Consider the following 17,037-nt stretch of genomic DNA (forward strand, 5'->3'; position numbering starts at 1 on the left):
AGCTGGCCAAATTGGAAAAGAACACTGGCAGGGATGCCAGGAATGGCTGGAATTTCTGCAAGAAATTCAGAAGGCACAGGATATATTCATCCCAAAGAGGAAGAGGTATACTAAAGGAAAGAAGACATAACCATGCCTAACAAGAGAAATTAAAGCCAACATAAAAGCCAAAGAGCGGGCATTAATAGAGCAAAAATAGTGGTAAGTTAGAGGATTGGGAAGCTTTTAAAAACCAACAGAATGCCACTAAAAAGTTATTAAGAAGGTAAAGATGGAATACAAAAGTAAGCTAGCCAGTAATATTAAAGAGGAAGTTTTTTCGGACACATAAGGTGTAAAAGAGAGCCGAGAGTAGATATCGGACCACTGGAAAATTATGCTGGAGAGGTAGTAATGGGGGACTAGGAAATGGTGGACAAACTGAATAAGTATTTTACATTAGTCTTCACTGTGGAAGACAGTAGCAGTATGCCAGAAGGTTGAGAGTGTCAGGGGCAGATGTGTGTGAAATTGCCATTACAAGGGAGAAGGTTCTTGGGAAACTGAAAGGTCTGGAGGTAGATAAGTCACCTGGACCAGATGGTGTACACCCCAGAGTACTGAAGGAGGTAACTGAAGTGTTTGTGGAGGCGTTAATAATGACTCTGGGCCTCTACTCAGTGGAATTCAGAAGAATGAGGGGTGGCCTCATTGAAACCTATCAGATGTTGAAAAGCCTTGATAGAGTGGATCTGAAGAGGATGTTTCCTATGGTGGGAGAGACTAAGACCACAGGACACAGCCTCAGAATAGAGGGGCATCCATTTAGAACAGAGCTGAGGAGGAATTTCTTTAGCCAGAGAGTGGTAAAACTGTGGAATTCCTTGCCACAGGTGTCTTGAGGAGGTCATGTCATTGGGTATATTTAAGACAGGGGTTGATAGATTCTTGATTAGTCAGAGCATGAAGGGATACGGTTAAAAGGCAGGAGATTGGGTCTGAGAGAGAAAATGGATCAGCCATGATGAAATGGCAGAGCAGACTTGATTGACCAAGTGGCCTAAATCAGCTCCTAAATCTTTTGGTCTTATGGTCTTGTGAAACCAGGTTCACTTCCCATCATTATCTGTAAGGAGCTTGTAGATTCTCCCCTTGACGATATGGGTGTAACACCCTGTTTAAAATTTTCATTGCTATGTTGTAGGTATTTCATTTTAGTAGTTCTGTAGGAGTTGTCTGTACTGCGTTCAGTATGTTTGGGTTTGAGCTAAAGATGAGGGGTTGTGATGTTCATGCTTAGGAATATAGTATCATCTAATCAGGATGGTGGAATGGAGAGAAGGTTTTAGAGAATGCTGGGCAGAGAGGTTTTGGTGGCAGACACTCCTGTGGGTTGAGGTTGTTGTTGGTGGGAGCTGGGAGAAGACAGGAGGGAAGATGGCTGAGGATACTGTGCCTGTTGCAGAAGGTATTTTGTGCAGATGAATAGTTTCAAGGAGGAAGGACCAATACTCCCGTCGGGGAGCCCATTGTTCAAGATGAATGTTGAGTGACTTTTGGAAGGTGATATGTGCTTTCACACACCCCAAGGGTCCAGCACGTGAGTTAAAGACAACTTCAAGATGAGCTCTAACTTACATTCACATTTGGACTGGGTTAACTGGAATGGGCCCTTTTTAATTTTTTCTTTTCTATTTCCTACTAACTGTTTGATAAAGCTGATACATCTAAATATACTTTGTACTTTCTTTATAATTGTATGCAGTGTACGATCTGTATTTGTAGCCAATGGCTAACTGCATAGGGGCAGTATTGGATTAGATTAGATTAGATTATGAGGACACGCAGTCCTCTTTCATTGTCATTTACTAATGCATACATTAAGAAATGATATAGTATTCCTCTGGTGTGATATTACAGAAACACAGGACAGACCAAGACTGAAAAATTGACAGAAACCACATAATTATAACATACAGTTACAACAGTGCAAGCAATACCACAACTTAATGAAGAACAGGCCATGAGCACAGTAAAAAAGTTCAAGATCTCTCAAAAATCCCACATCTCACGCAGATGGGAGAAGGAAGAAAACTCTCCCTGCCATACCCGACCACAGTCTGACGCTGAGTCATTCGAAAACTTCGAGCCTCCGACCAGCCCTTCGACACCAAGCACCGAGCACCATTTCTGCCGAGTGCTTCAACCTCAGCCCCGGCTGCCAGCAGCAGGCAAAGCCGAGGATTTTGGGGCCTTCCCTCCAGAGATTCTCGATTGCACAGTAGCAGCAGCAGCGAAGCGGGCATTTCAGAAGTTACTCCAGATGTTCCTCCGTACTCTCACGGCTGTCTCCATCAAATCAGAATTGTGCACGGCCCCTATTTAACAAATATGATATCATTTCACCGGAGAGGCTACGCGCGCTGCGCCGCGCCACCATCCTCTCCTCCCGCCCACAGATCTATTTACACAGATCGGGGTCTGGGTGGGACCCAACTCATGCTGAACCTTGTGTGTGGAGTCTGAAAAGGTGGCTTGTCACCATTGAGTCTGGTGGCTGTAGGCGAGGAGCTAATGAGCTGTGTTTCTGGAAACGCCCGGTAAATGCTCTCATTTCTTCCCACAGTCCAAAGGTGTACCATTTGGTAGCTTAAATGGTCATTGTAAATTATCATGTGATTAGGCTAGGGTTAAGTTGAGGGTTGCTGGGTGGTGAGGCTCAAAGGGGCAGGAGGGCCTATTCCGTGCTCTATGTCAATAAGTAAGTAAATGTACTATTTACTATACTGACTGTCGTAAACATTCACATCAAAACAGAATTTAAGCCCTGCTCCATTAGGATATTTTGGCCAGAAAAGGAAAAGTTTGTTTGCAAACATATGTTTTAAGACACATCCTAAAAGAGGAATGGGAGGCAGAGTCGAATCTCTTGATCATTTAGAATATGAAAGTAAACACTCTTGTCTTTTTAACAATGCTCGTTCTATTATCTATTGACTCTGGGGTTTCAACAGAATGGCATTTGAATGCATAGTTGACAGTGAAGCTAGAGAAAATAACAGAAATAAAACATGCAGCCCTGAATGGGTTTAAAAAGCTGGGTCATTAAATAAATATAACAGTTCATTACTTAACTACGATCCATTGCATGTAAACAAACATATGGTTGACAGGTGAATGGAAGGTGTTGCAAATGGAATGATTGGTTTATTGTGGAGGGCAACAAAGAGGTGGTTATACGAACATGTCACCAAAGGGAACTCTGTTTAGTCAACTCCAGGAATAGTTACTTATTGAGATACAGCATGGAGTAGGCCTTCCTGCCTTTCGAGCCACACCACCCAGCAACCCTACCGACTTAACCCTAGCCTAATGACGGGACAATTTACAACAACCAATTAACCTACCAACCAGTACATCTTTGGACTGTGGGAGGAAGCTGGAGCACCTGGAGGAAACCAATGTGGTCATGGAGAGAACGTATGAACTCCTTACAGGCAGTGGTGGAAATTGAACCTGGGTTGCCTGTACTGTAAAGCGTTGTGGTTAGCACGTGGCCAAGTGGTTAAGGTGTTCGTCTAGTGATCTCAAGGTCGCTAGTTCGAGCCTCAGCTGTGGCAGCGTGTTTGTGCCCTTGAGCAAGGCACTTAATCACACATTGCTCTAGTCTGTGTGAGGAGTGGTGCCCCACACAGACTTCCAATCTGCGCCTTGTAAGGCATGAAAATGCCCGACGCAGGCCTCTCATGGTCTGAGTTGAGGTTCTCCTCCCTTTGCAAAACAGGCGACCCGGGTTCAATTCCCACTAACCATTACGCTACTGTGCCGGCCTATCACAGGCATAATTGAACATTTAAACAGATTAAATGTGGTAGGGATGAAAGCAATGATTGCTACAATGGTAGTTTCAGTGAAGAAGGGGATATGTGATCCTGTTCATTTTCAGACAGTTACTAGGAAAAGGTCTGGAGATGGTTTTAGGGATGACATTGTGCATTTGTTCTTCCCAATACTGAATCAATTCAAAAAATTAGAAGTGATGGGACAAAAGAGCTGGTGAGGAGATGGGGCTGTGTGCCATCAGCTTACATATGAAAAGGGAAATCTAAATATATTACCAAGGAAAAGTTGCAGATAAGGAAGCTTCAATCAAGAAAGTAATAAACTCTGTAATTGTCTGGCCCATGTTAGTTTGCAGAAGACCTCAGTGTTCAGACTAATTGCACAATATCGAGTATATAATCTGGAACATGGCCTCTCCTCATTACTCCAATAAAGAAGGTGGTTCAGGCCTCTGAAGACACACACTCAACATTTTGGGAACACTTTCTCCCCCACCGCTGTCAGGTTTCTGAATGGTTCATGAACACTACCTCGTTATTTTGCTCTAATTTAGCATTATTTTATTTACTTTTAATATAGCTCTCATTGAAATGTATAGTTTGTTTATGTATTGCGCTGTACTGCTACAGAAAATTCCATAACAACACACACAAAATGCTGGAGGAACTCAGCAGGCCAGGCAACATGTACGGAAAAGAGTGCAGTCGACCTTTCGGCCTGACGTTTCCTCCAGCATCTTGTGGGTGTTGCTCAGATTTCCAGCATCTGCAGATTTTCTCATGTTTGTGGACAAATAACATGCGTCAGTGGTAATAAACCAGATTCTGAGAACACCATATTCACTTGGGGCTGGTGCAGAACCTGGAGTGGAAACGTAAAAGGAAGTGACATGAAAAGATGCAACAGAAATGAAACCATTAGGTAAACTTTCTCATGCACAGTAGCTTTTATATTTGATACATACTGTAACTTACTACAATTGGGATACATTGTAATCTTCAGGCTGGAATGCCATAATTGCAAATGGAATCTTTACTCTAGCACCCTGCATTCTTTCTTCTTGCATTCATGGCTGGCAGTGAAATATTAGTGAGAAATGAGTCAAAAGTGAGATCCCAACAATATAGAGTTGTGTGCTGATCCACAGTGCCATATAGTAACAACACTAATGGTATTTTTGTTAAAACTGCCTGGAAGTCCCAAGCGCATTTTAATCACATTCCAATTATTTTAAATCAGCATTGCTTTGCCAAAAGGGTTTGACTATAATGTATTCCCATGCAGAAGCATTAATTGGCAGTGTTTCAATTGGCTTGGATGAGTCTTCAAAATGGCCAGTATTTACTGTGTATTTTTGGTGTTACTGGTTCAGTGTTTTGACTTTTTTGCATATTTAGTCTTAACTGACTAATCCATCAATTATTTTTTTGTTGTTTTCTGTTTCTCCCTCACAGTTCTTGTGAACATTTCTTTTTACAAAGAAGGATGGTGCACAGGAACTCTGATTCTTAATGGAAATGTCTTTACCTCAGTCCTTCCCATACGTTATAGATAGACAACAAGCAACAGTGAAAGTGAACACACATTCATATTTCATTTGATGTTCTGGGTCAGTTATTGCATAGATCTTTTTGCTGAACCTAATTTAGAAATTGACAAATTGTCATTTTGTTTTCAGAAAATCGTTTATCAAACAATTGTATTTTACATTTTGCCACAAGAGGGAGCGTAACCAGCTTGAGGCGAAACTATGACAACGGATGTCTAAAGATTAGGAAATATCAAAGCTTGCACATACATTAATAATTGATTTATAAACACATAATTCACTGTTGTTGTCTTTGATATCAAAACAAACAGATGAACAAACAATTCCCCTGAAGTCCACTGCTAAAGCAAACACCTAAAAGGCACTTTCAATTTACACTACCTTTTTATTTTTCCTATAGATTTCAAAGTGAGACTCACTTCTTCTTTTAGTGACTAAGCCAATGTGAACAGCTAACTTTAGTAGCTTCCAATACTCAAACTAAAATGTTGTTCTGCAATAAAAGGAGAACATTTTATTTTGAAATGAGAAGTGCAGTCTGTCAACAAAATGGTGTATTCCTTCCAGCTGACTAGGATCTTGATGGGCATCAAACTTTGACATAGAATTTAGTTACAGATTGGCTAACTGCAAAAAAAGAAAATTAACAAAGCAGTTTTGTATAATGTTTACTAGTGAAGGAATAGGATAATGCCCATTATCAGGCATTATCTTTGCATGGTCAAAGTACATGATCTGGCTAACCTAAAACATGAAGGTAAACACTTGCATTCTTTAACAATCAGCATTTTGATGAATATTGCTTCTGAATTCTTCAAAAGAGTAAAGATGATATTTTTTGTTTATATTTCTAAAATTAAAACTTCTAATGACTCGATTGCAATCAATGTTTTTTTTAACTTGCAAAGTCATATTTAATTTGAATGTGTTGATAACAGTGATAAATATAGCATTTGATATAGGCCTTGTTAGAGTGGATGTGGAGAGGATGTTTCCTATGGTGAGAAGTTCTAAGACCAGAGGACACAGCCTCAGAATAGAGAGGTGTCCTTTTAGAACAGAGATGAGGAGGAATTTCTTTAGTCTGAGTTAAAATGTGGAATTCTTTGACACAAGCAGCTGTGGGGGCCAAGTCTTTATATATATTTAAGGTAGAGGTTGGTAGAGTCTGGATTGTTCAGGGCATGAAGGGATTTGGGGAGAAGGCAGGAGACTGGGGCTGAGAGGAAAATTGGATCAGCCATAATGAAAAGGCGGAGCAGACTCCATGGGCCAAATGGCCTAATTCTGCTTCTGTATCTTAAGGTCTTATGGTCTTATTTTGCTAATACTGTCTCAAAGGACTATGGACAATGAGCATTGTTCATAGCTCATTTGTGGAACTCTCTCCCCTGAGACTGAATGTTTTAAGTTCAAGTTGCACTTGATTCTTCAGAGTCAGACAGAGGGGGTTTTGATTTTGGAATCAAAACCATTATGATTTTGGAAGCAAATGCTAACCAGAGGTGGTTTTCCCTCAGGTAAATGATCCTAGGACACTATTTCAAAAAAGAGCAATGGAATATTCCTGATGTATGAGCAAATATGTCCTTCAAAGAACTTTGATAAAACAGATAACCTAGTCACTATCATGCTGATGTTTAAATTCTGGCTGTGTAAAAATTAACTGATCTGTTCCAGCTTTGCCTTCAGCTCTACAGACAGCATTTCTTCTCCACAAACCATCACTTTAATTAGCCAGCAAGAACATCAGCCCTAACAGACCCCATCCATATTGAATGCAGCACATACTACTTTATAACAATAAAACAAAATCTAACACCAGATTATTATTTAATAAATACTGGACATTCAATTAAATGTTTGTTTATATCAAAAGCTTATAATGAAATGCTTTTATTTCATATGGAATAGCAGCAAAATGTAATGAGGTTCAGAATCCATAAGACTCACACCACCAGGTTCAGGAACAATAATTTCTCTTCAGCCATCAGGCTCTTGAACCAGAGGCGATAACTTCACTCACCCCAGCACTGGTCCCACAACCTATGGACTCACCTTCAAGGACTATACAACTTGTGTTCTCAAAGTTTATTGCTTATTTATTTATTATTATTCCTCCAAGACAGTGGTGCAGTGCTAGCCGGAGAGCACCGGAGCGCGTCCGGCAACTCTTTAAGAAAAAAGCAGAAATAAACAAGCTAGTTAATTAGGTGCCGCCCAGGATGATTTGAGTATCTCAGAAACTGCTGACCTCCTGGGATTTTTACACACAACAGACTCTGAAGTTTACAAAGAATGGTGCCAAAAACAAAAAAAAACATCCAGCGAGTGGATTTAACAAGATGTTTTCACTCACAGAACAGCCACTCGCAGCTAGCACTGCACTGCACCACTGCTCCAAGAGGACTACAACCTTGATGCTTGTGTTCCTCAATGATTCAGAGAGCTACGTTGGCTTTGTGTTTTGGCTCTTGGTAGGGTCACCCATTCTAAACATGTCAAAAGGAAGATGCCAGACCAAGAGTGCTCCATTGATCCTCCAGGTCTGGGAGTTCAGTTCAGGGCGATCAATCCTAATCATGGGACAATTTACCATGATCAATTAACCTACCAATTGGTGCGTCTGTGGGCTGTGGGAGGATGCCGGAGCAGTGGGAGGTCACCCTCGTGGTCACAGGGAGTACATACAAACTCCTTACAGACTGAAACACAAGACAGTCTGCGGATGCAGGAAACCCAAATGTTCACAGACAAGATGCTGCAGGAACTCTACAGGTCAGGCAGCTGTATGGAAATGAATAGATAGTTGACACTTTAGGCCAAGCCCCTTCTTCAGGATTGAGAAGGAAGGGGGAAGGTGCCAAAATAAAAAGGTGGGGGGGGTGGGATAGGAAGGAGGCTAGCTGGAGGGTGATGGGTAAAGCCAGGTGTATTTCAATCAAATTCAATCAAATTCCTTCATCTCCCGCCCTTGACCTTTCCATAGACGCTACCTGACCTGCTGAGTTCGTCCAGCATTTTGAGTGTATCTCCTTACAGACAGAGATGGGAATTGAATCCGTCTCGCTGGTACTGTAAACCATTGTGCTAACCACTGCGCTGCTTCAAGATATTGATGTTTAATGTTTGCAGCTGATTTTGGATGCTGATATGCTGATGATTTGTGGGTTCTATTCCATTCCAATTACATTTTAATTGATTTACTGATTTTCAGAGGTAATTTTCTCCGTAATGATTAAACTGCAATGAATAGAAATAAAGAAAGACAAAGGGAATTGAGAAACACAGATTACGTATAAAAGGAACAACACTACACTGTGTTATCATGGAGTCCTAGAACACTACAGAACAGAAACAGGCCCTTCAGCCCATCTAGTCTGTGTTAAATCATTAAGCTGCCTAGTCCCATTGATCTACACCCATACCATAACCCTCCATACCAATACTGTTCACGTAATTTCTCTTAAATGATAAAATCTACCCCGCATCCACCATTTGCGCTGGCAGCTCATTCACTTCTACGTCTTCTTTCAGTGGTTTACAATTCATTGTGCCATTGTGTTTTTGTGGATGTTCTGTATTTTTCTAAATAATGATCAAATCATAATCTCTTTGCTGATAAAGTGGCAATAAGAATTGATAATTGGTCTTGGTAATGAGTTAAGAGAGTGAAATAAGTCTGGCTGAGAACTGTATCTGGTTTGACTGTGTTGAGCTACAGAGGGGAAAAAAGATATTTTGGAAAATATAAGCATGAGAAAGTCTGCAGATGCTGGATGTCTAGAGCAAAACACACAAAATGCTGGAGGAACTCAGCAGGTCAGACAGCATCTATGGAAATGAATAAACAGTCAACGTTTTGGGCTGAAACCCTTTATCAGGACTGAGAAGGAAGGGGGAAGATGCAAAAATAAAATGGTAGGGGGAGAAGGGAAGGAGGGTAGTTCAAATGTGATAGGTAAAGCCAGGTGGGTAGGAAAGGTCAAGGGCTGGAGAAGAAGTAATCTGATTGGAGAGGGGAGTGAAGCATAGGAGAAAGGGAGGGACAAGGCAGACCGGGGGAAGTGATAGGCAGGTGAGAAGAGGTAAAAGGTCAGACTCAGGCACAGAGAAAGATGGGGGGTATTTTTTATTGGGAGGAGAATTTGATATTCATGGCATCAGGTTGGAGGCTATTCACATGGAACATAACATTTTGCTATGGAAAATACGTTGTTTTAAAAAAGAGGTATTATAAACAATTCTGCAGGTAGATGCATTTTGAGATTTGTGCCCATGTTCAATCTTCTCTATTGATCTGGTGACAATGTAGAGGGGCCACTGATTTTTTTTAATATAATTTGCATTTCTCTTTGCCCTGGTAAGACGTCTGCTGAAGAAAGTATTCAAGATCATTGAACAATCGGGGGAGAAATGTGCTTTGTAGTGCTGGGACCTCTGAGGGGAAAAATAAGTAACATATCACTGATTAGCATCCACTAAGTTGGTTAACATTGAAAATACTTAAACATTTTAAAAATTCAAAAGAGCATTTTCAGTTCTGAATAATTATGTGGGCCCAGTATGTGCCCTTCTAAAGCTGGACAGAATTGTTTTTATGAATTATTTTGCCTTTATGGAATTGCTTGGTCTGTCCGAGTAATGGAGATATGTAATTGCTGGTTACGATTGTCTCTAACTTCCATTCTATCTTTGATTATTTTGCAAGGGAAAACAAAGATCTTTAAATGACCCAATGCAAAGCTGCAATATGGCAGTTCTTGGTGAAATCTTGTTAAAGTTATAATGAAAGATACAAGGAGATAAAGAAAACTTCAAGAATCAAAAAGGTTTTATATAGGAAGTCAAAACAGAGTTAAGGACAGTTAAGTGAATAAAAGATTGGATAAAGAAGGAATAAAAAGACATCAAACTGGGTCAGGATGGGATGGGATGGGGCATCTTCTGTTCACACTTGATGGCATGAAGATGTGGAATAAAAACCTTCCATCAGTTATTTTAAAGAAAGCAAAACATGGAGCAGAGAAGTCCATGAAGGATGTACCCATGTAATTAATGTTATTTGCTTCAAGTATTATAAATAAAATGTTATAAAAATAATTAAAGTTGATAGGAATTAAAAAGATCTCTAGGTCCTTTAAGAGAGTGAGGAAGAAACACCAAATGAAGCACCGCAGTTCTCTGAAAATTGGAATGAAAAAATAGAATTGATGAGTGCAGAACCTTGTTTCAGAAGGGAAAGTATAAGCCGGTTAAATATAAACCACTTCATTTTTGCTTTAATTCGGGCTGTCAATCATTGTATCTGGTGCTCCCAATGGACCTCCTCTACACTGGTGAGGCCCGTTGCAAACTGGGGGACCGCATCATCAAGCGCCTCCCCTCCATCCACCGCAAGCGGAACTTGCCGGTGGCCAAACATTTTAATTCCAATTTCCATTCCCTTTCTGACATGTTGGCCAATGGCCTGCCTTCAGGCAAAAATGAAGCCACACTCCGGTTGGAGGAGCAATGCTTTATATTCCACCTGGGTAGCCTCCAACCTGATGGCATGAATATCAGTTTCTCCTTCCTGTAAAAAATTCTCACCCCCTTCCTCTGTTCCCCAATCTGACCCTTACCTCTTCTCACCTGCCTATCATTTACCCCTGGGCCTGCTCCTCCTTCCCTCTCTCCTATATTTCACTCTTCTCTCCTATCAGATTCCTTCTTCTTCAGCCCGTTAGCTTACCCAACAACTAGGCTTCACCCTATTACCTTCCAGCTAGCCTCCTTCCCCTCAACCACCTTTTTAATCACGTGTCTTCCCCCTTTCTTTGCTGTCCTGAAGACGGGTCTTGGCCCAAAACGTCAACTGCTTATTCATTTCCATAGATGTTGCCTGACCTGCTGAGTTTCTCCAGCATTTTACGTGTTGCTTTGGATTTCCAGTGTCTATAGAATTTCTCCTGTTCGTGATCTGTCACATGTACGTTTTGTGTGCGTGCTGCAACCATTCTCTTTCTTTGTTGGCCTTCAGGATAAAACTGTGAAAACAAGATAAAAATCAAATTAACTACAAATTTTGGAAATCTGAAATTAAAACAGAAAGTGCTGGAAATATTCAGCAGGTGATACATTTAGTGAAAAAGAAATAGTTCCAAGTCTGGGATCTCTCCTCAGGATTGCTTCTGATAAAGGGTCTTCCAGCTGAAACATTGACTGTGTCTTTGTCTGCTGACGCCACCTGCTCTGCTGGGTGTTTCCAGTATTTTCTGCTTTTATTAAGGGGGAAAAATCTGGGCAGGAGTTATTATAGTTCATTAATTTAGACAGATGAAAAATTAGATCACCATGGCACCAGCTTCTGACTTTCCATGCACCATTTGCTTCTGCGGATGATACTCAGCCAGTCGAATCGACTCAGAAGCTTGGCGGTAGAGCATCTAATTTAGATTTAGTGAACAGTAAAGAAGACATGCAATTGGAGGCACATACCATAGAGGTGTAGAAGGCAGATCTTGTTTGATTCATTTATTTTTAAGGAAAATATCTGCGTTCCTCATTTGCTCAGAGTCGACTGTGGATATTGCATCCTAGCAGTCTACATCACACACAAGGCAGTACAATATGGAGAGCAAGCTGTTGCCGATGTAGCAGGCTCCCCCTCTCCTTGGAACCGTGAATCCAAAGTAACAGCCGAGACCAATACAGTTTGGCACCAGTGGCATCACAAGAGTGGCCAGCGTTGAACTCAATGAAAGATCGCCCGAGGGTCTCCAGGTCCACATCTTTCCTCAGGGCAGGGTTTACTTCTGAAGCCTTCCCCAGGAGGGGTTATGGCTGCAAGGCAGCAGAGGTTTGAGATCAGTGCTTTCCTTCTGCTAGATGAGCTGCCAACCATGGCTGATGAGCACAATCTGCCCAAAGCGACTGGCTTTAAGGCATCGTTAAGGCTGTCTACAAGAAGGGTCAGAGCCGTCTGTATTTTCTGAGGAGACTGAGGTCCTTTAATATCTGTCAGACGATGCTGAGGATGTTCTACGAGTCTCTGGTGGCCAGTGCGATTATGTTTGCTGTTGTGTGCTGGGGCAGCAGGCTGAGGGTAGCAGACACCAACAGAATCAACAAACTCATTCGTAAGGCCAGTGATGTTGTGGGGATGGAACTGGACTCCCTGACTGTGGTGTCTGAAAAGAGGATGCTGTCCAAGTTGCATGCCATCTCGGATAATGTCTCTCATCCACTACATAGTGTACTGGTTGGGCACAGGAGTACATTCAGCCAGAGACTCATTCCACCGAGATGCAACACAGAGCGTCATAGGAAGTCATTCCTGCCTGTAGCCATCAAACTTTACAACTCGTCCCTTGGCGGGTCAGACACCCTGAGCCAATAGGCTGGTCCTGGACTTATTTCCTGGCATAATTTACATATTACTATTTAATTATTTATGGTGCAACTGTAATGAAAACCAATTTCCCCCAGGATCAATAAAGTATGACTATGACTATGACTATTAACCTCATTTTGCCCTTTCTCCCATCAGTAGAAACTGTTATGCCAGACTTAGTAGTTAAGCCACACATGAAGGTCAGGAGCTGCAGTTGGTCATTGAGGCTATTTGAGGTGCATGCCATAAGGGAGCATTTAATAGGTAGTGGTAGGTTATCCTCATTTCCACCCTTGGCTATAACAACCTTAAAGAGCCAAGGAAATATATTAATCTTTAAAGATTATAGGATGGGCATTAAATAAGGCTGTTTACAACATACAGTAGTTCTGAATAAGAAAACATAAAAATATTAAGGCATTTTAACTCAAAACCTGCCATTGTTTGTGCTCTATCTTCGGATTTTAACTTTATTGAATTGACTTTATTTCTTACCATCTTCACATACACAAGGAATAAAATCTTTACATTATGTCTCTGTCTAAATGTGCAATGTGCAATTTATAGTAATTTGTAATAAATAGTGTATACAACAGGACAATGTAGCACAGGAATACAATTATATCAGAGTGAATTAATCAGTCTGATGGCCTGGTGGAAGAAGCTGTCCCGGAGCCTGTTGGTCCTGGCTTTTATGCTGTGGTACCGTTTCCCAGATGGTAGCAGCTGGAACAGTTTGTGGTTGGGGTGACTCGGGTCCCCAATGATCCTTCGGGGCTTTTTTATGCACCTGTCTCTGTAAATGTCCTGAATAGTGGGAAGTTCACATCTACGGATGAGCTGGGACGTCTGCACCACTCTCTGTAGAGTCCTGCAGACTAGACTGCAGAATTTACAGAGACCAGATTGCATTGAAAGTAATTTCCAGATGAAATCATGAGGCACATTTTGACATTTTGCCACCATTCAGCATTCTGTCATTATCCATGTAATGATGATTGTTGTCCATGATTTGGCAGCCAGGGTGATGTCAAGTATCCCATCAGGCTTGGTGGTGGGGGGGATACTCTGTAGCCTTGGAAGAGATGTTGAAAACATCAGAACCAAGGGGCACAGGGAAGGATGTTCATGCATCAACACAAGGTCAGTCTCAATTAATTACATAATTGAGACCTTGTGAATATTGGTAGCTTGTGTTGGCTATTTGCAAGTTTGGTTGATCAGCGATCAACGAAACTTCCATAACTGAGACCATTTTATAGTTCTGTGGACTATCCCATTGTAAGCATCTTACTGTAAGTTATCTGGAAGATAGGACATGCAATGGATGTGTTCCGACCTGATATCTTGTGGTAAGGTACTATATCATAGATTACAAACCTTCAATAAACAATCTGGTAATTTAGGAACTAAATGATGAAGGTTATCGTAGGATGATGCCAGCAGGAGTTTGAAGAAAGATTCGTATTCTTGTACAGATATTGAATGGGTTAGAATGTATAAAGGCAATAAAAAATGAAGCAGTGTTTGAGAAGTATGTGAAGAAATGGATAAAGGAGAGACTTACGAAATGACCAGCAGCAGAGATTCCAGAGACCAACCATTGAAGAGTCAGGGACTCAGAAAATAACTCACCAGAATTGAACCTGGCCAAGGTTGATCAAGAGTGGGTAATATCTGAATACCAGTAGTACGTTTTGGAAGTCATGAAAGTAATCTAAAGAGTTAAGTAATTGTTTAAAATTATGTTGGAATTAATTGTTATTAATAAATAAGCATATCTGTTTGGCAAAGTCATTGTCTAGTGTGTTTTATTATATCCTGTACTTTAATTCATAATACACTGACTACCAATGAAAGTTCAAGGAGATGTAGAAGAAGAGGTTCATGAGGGGTGGAGCATGATGAGCAGCACAAAATGAAGGAAGAAGGCAGCCACCTGAGTCTTGTCATCTTCAGAAGTTTTCGGATGACTCTGCCATAGTTGGATGCATCAGCAAGGGAGATGAGGTTGAGTGCAGGGCTACGGTAGGAAACTTTGTCACATGGTGTGAGCAGAATTATCTGCAGCTTAATGTGAAAAAGACTAAGGAGCTGGTGGTAGACCTGAGGAGAGCTAAGGTACTGGTGACCCCTGTTTCCATCCAGGGGGTCAGTGTGGACATGGTGGAGGATTACAAATACCTGGGGATACAAATTGACAATAAACTGGACTGGTCTAAGAACACTGAGGCTGTCTACAAGAAGGGTCAGAGCCGTCTCTATATCCTGAGGAGACTGAGGTCCTTTAACATCTGCCGGACAATGCTGAGGATGTTATACGAGTCTGTGGTGGCCAGTGCTATCATGTTTGCTGTTGTGTGCTGGGGCAGCAGGCTGAGGGTAGCAGACACCAACAGAATCAATAAACTTATTTGTAAGGCCAGTGATGTTGTGGGGATGGAACTGGACTCTCTCACAGTGGTGTCTGAAAAGAGGATGCTGTCTAAGTTGCATGCCATCTTGGTCAATGTCTCCCATCCACTACATAATGTACTGGGTGGGCACAGGAGTACATTCAGCCAGAGACTCATTCCACCAAGATGCAGCACAGAGCGTCATAGGAAGTTATTCCTGCCTGTGGCCATCAAACTTTACAACTCGTCCCTTGGAGGGTCAGACACCCTGAGCCAATAGGCTGGTCTTGGACTTATTTCATAATTTACTGGCATAATTTACATATTACTATTTATGGTTCTATGACTATTTATTATTTATGGTGCAACTGTAACGAAAACCGATTTCCTCCGGGATCAATAAAGTATGACTATGACTATGAATCCCGGCTCAGCATTTACAGCCTCATCACCCGTCCTTGCAGAAGAGGCAGGCACTAGTTACAGTAGAGAACGTTGGTTTCACGGCAGTGGTCAAACTAAACTTCTTTAAAGAAAAATTGGGTACATCACATCTCTACGTCACAAGGGCCTTGTAACAAGAGGCAGGAGTACAAAAATAAAGAAATTCTTTTGAGATTACACAAAAAAATTGGTGAAATTTTGGAGGACTCTGCTTTAGTTTGCTCTCTGTACATACAGAATAACGTGCATACATTGTCCTGAGTACATTCAGATTCACTTCACAATTCAGACTTATTCCCGCGATGATTTATATTGAATAAGGCTGGCCATAATTCACAGAATATAGGGGAATGAAATCTTACGTCATTTTAGAGTGACAAAATGTTAACGCCAAGATGTTGCTTTCTTGAGCTGAAAAATATAAAACTAGGATGTCTAGCTTTAGGATGAAGCTGGCCATTTATGACTGAGATCAAGAAAAAAATCTTTAATGCAGAGGGTCATGACCTTTCGTGATTTCTTACCTCAGGAGATCTGGATGCTCATTCAGTCAGGCTCTGTAGATATTTGGATTCCAGGAAATTGAGGTATGTATGGAAAGGAATAAGCCTGAAGTACAGAATCAGCCATAAATCCATTGAATGATGAAGATTCCAGGAGCTACTACTGCTTTTGTCTGCATGTACAAATAAATAAATAAAGCCTTAAAACAGCCAAAGAATTTTTTAGTTTTAGAAAAAGGCATTTGGTGTTCATAAGGACCAATTGCATATGATATACACTCAGTAGAAACTTCATTAGGCAGAGGAGGTACCTGAAAAAGTTGCCATTGAGTGTATGTTTGTGGTCTTCTGACATCTTGACATCTTGTTTTTTTCAGAGATGCTCTTCAGCACACCACTGTTATTTGAGTGTGGTTATTTGAGTCACCTTCCTGTCAGCTTGAACCAGCCTGGCCATTCTCCTCTGCCTCTCATCAACAAGGCATTTTCACCCACACAACTGCCACTCACTGGATTTATCTTAACACGCTTGTTTGCAAACTCTAGAGACTGTTGGATGTGAAAATCACAGGAGATCAGCAGTTTCTGAGATATCCAAACCACCCCATCTGGCACCAAAGTCACAGATCATATTTCTTCCCCATTCCGAAATTTGGTCTGCACAACAACCGAACCTCTTGACCATGTCTGCATGCTTTTATGCATTGAGTTGCTGCCATGTGATTGGCTGATTAGATATTTGCATTAACAAGCAGGTGTACAGGTGTACCTAGTAAAGTGGCCACTGAGTGTAGACTGGACTGTCTGTGATGCTTTTGGTTTTCTTTCTTTATATAAAATGTATATTTTAAATAGTTCTAAAGAGTATAAACTACCTATTAAAATTATTCTAGAATCTGAGATACAGGGACTTTGGCAAGGATTCAGAGAAAGAAAATATCAGACTTG

General features: G+C 41.2%; 1 long non-coding RNA gene across 1 annotated transcript in view; it reads right to left on the bottom strand.

The window, feature by feature from the left end:
- Positions 1-5,355: 5,355 nt before the first annotated feature.
- LOC140194129 (uncharacterized) overlaps positions 5,356-17,037 on the bottom strand; it is a 29,560-nt gene continuing 17,878 nt past the window's right edge. Inside the window, exons 2-3 of the long non-coding RNA XR_011885033.1 lie at positions 11,261-11,400; positions 5,356-8,614 (exon numbers count right to left, since the gene is read on the bottom strand). This is a non-coding gene — a long non-coding RNA (uncharacterized lncRNA). The remainder of the gene's footprint in view (positions 8,615-11,260; positions 11,401-17,037) is intronic.

The sequence above is a fragment of the Mobula birostris genome, chromosome 2 (genome assembly GCF_030028105.1).
Source record: "Mobula birostris isolate sMobBir1 chromosome 2, sMobBir1.hap1, whole genome shotgun sequence".
In the NCBI taxonomy this organism is placed as follows: Eukaryota; Metazoa; Chordata; class Chondrichthyes; order Myliobatiformes; family Myliobatidae; genus Mobula; species Mobula birostris.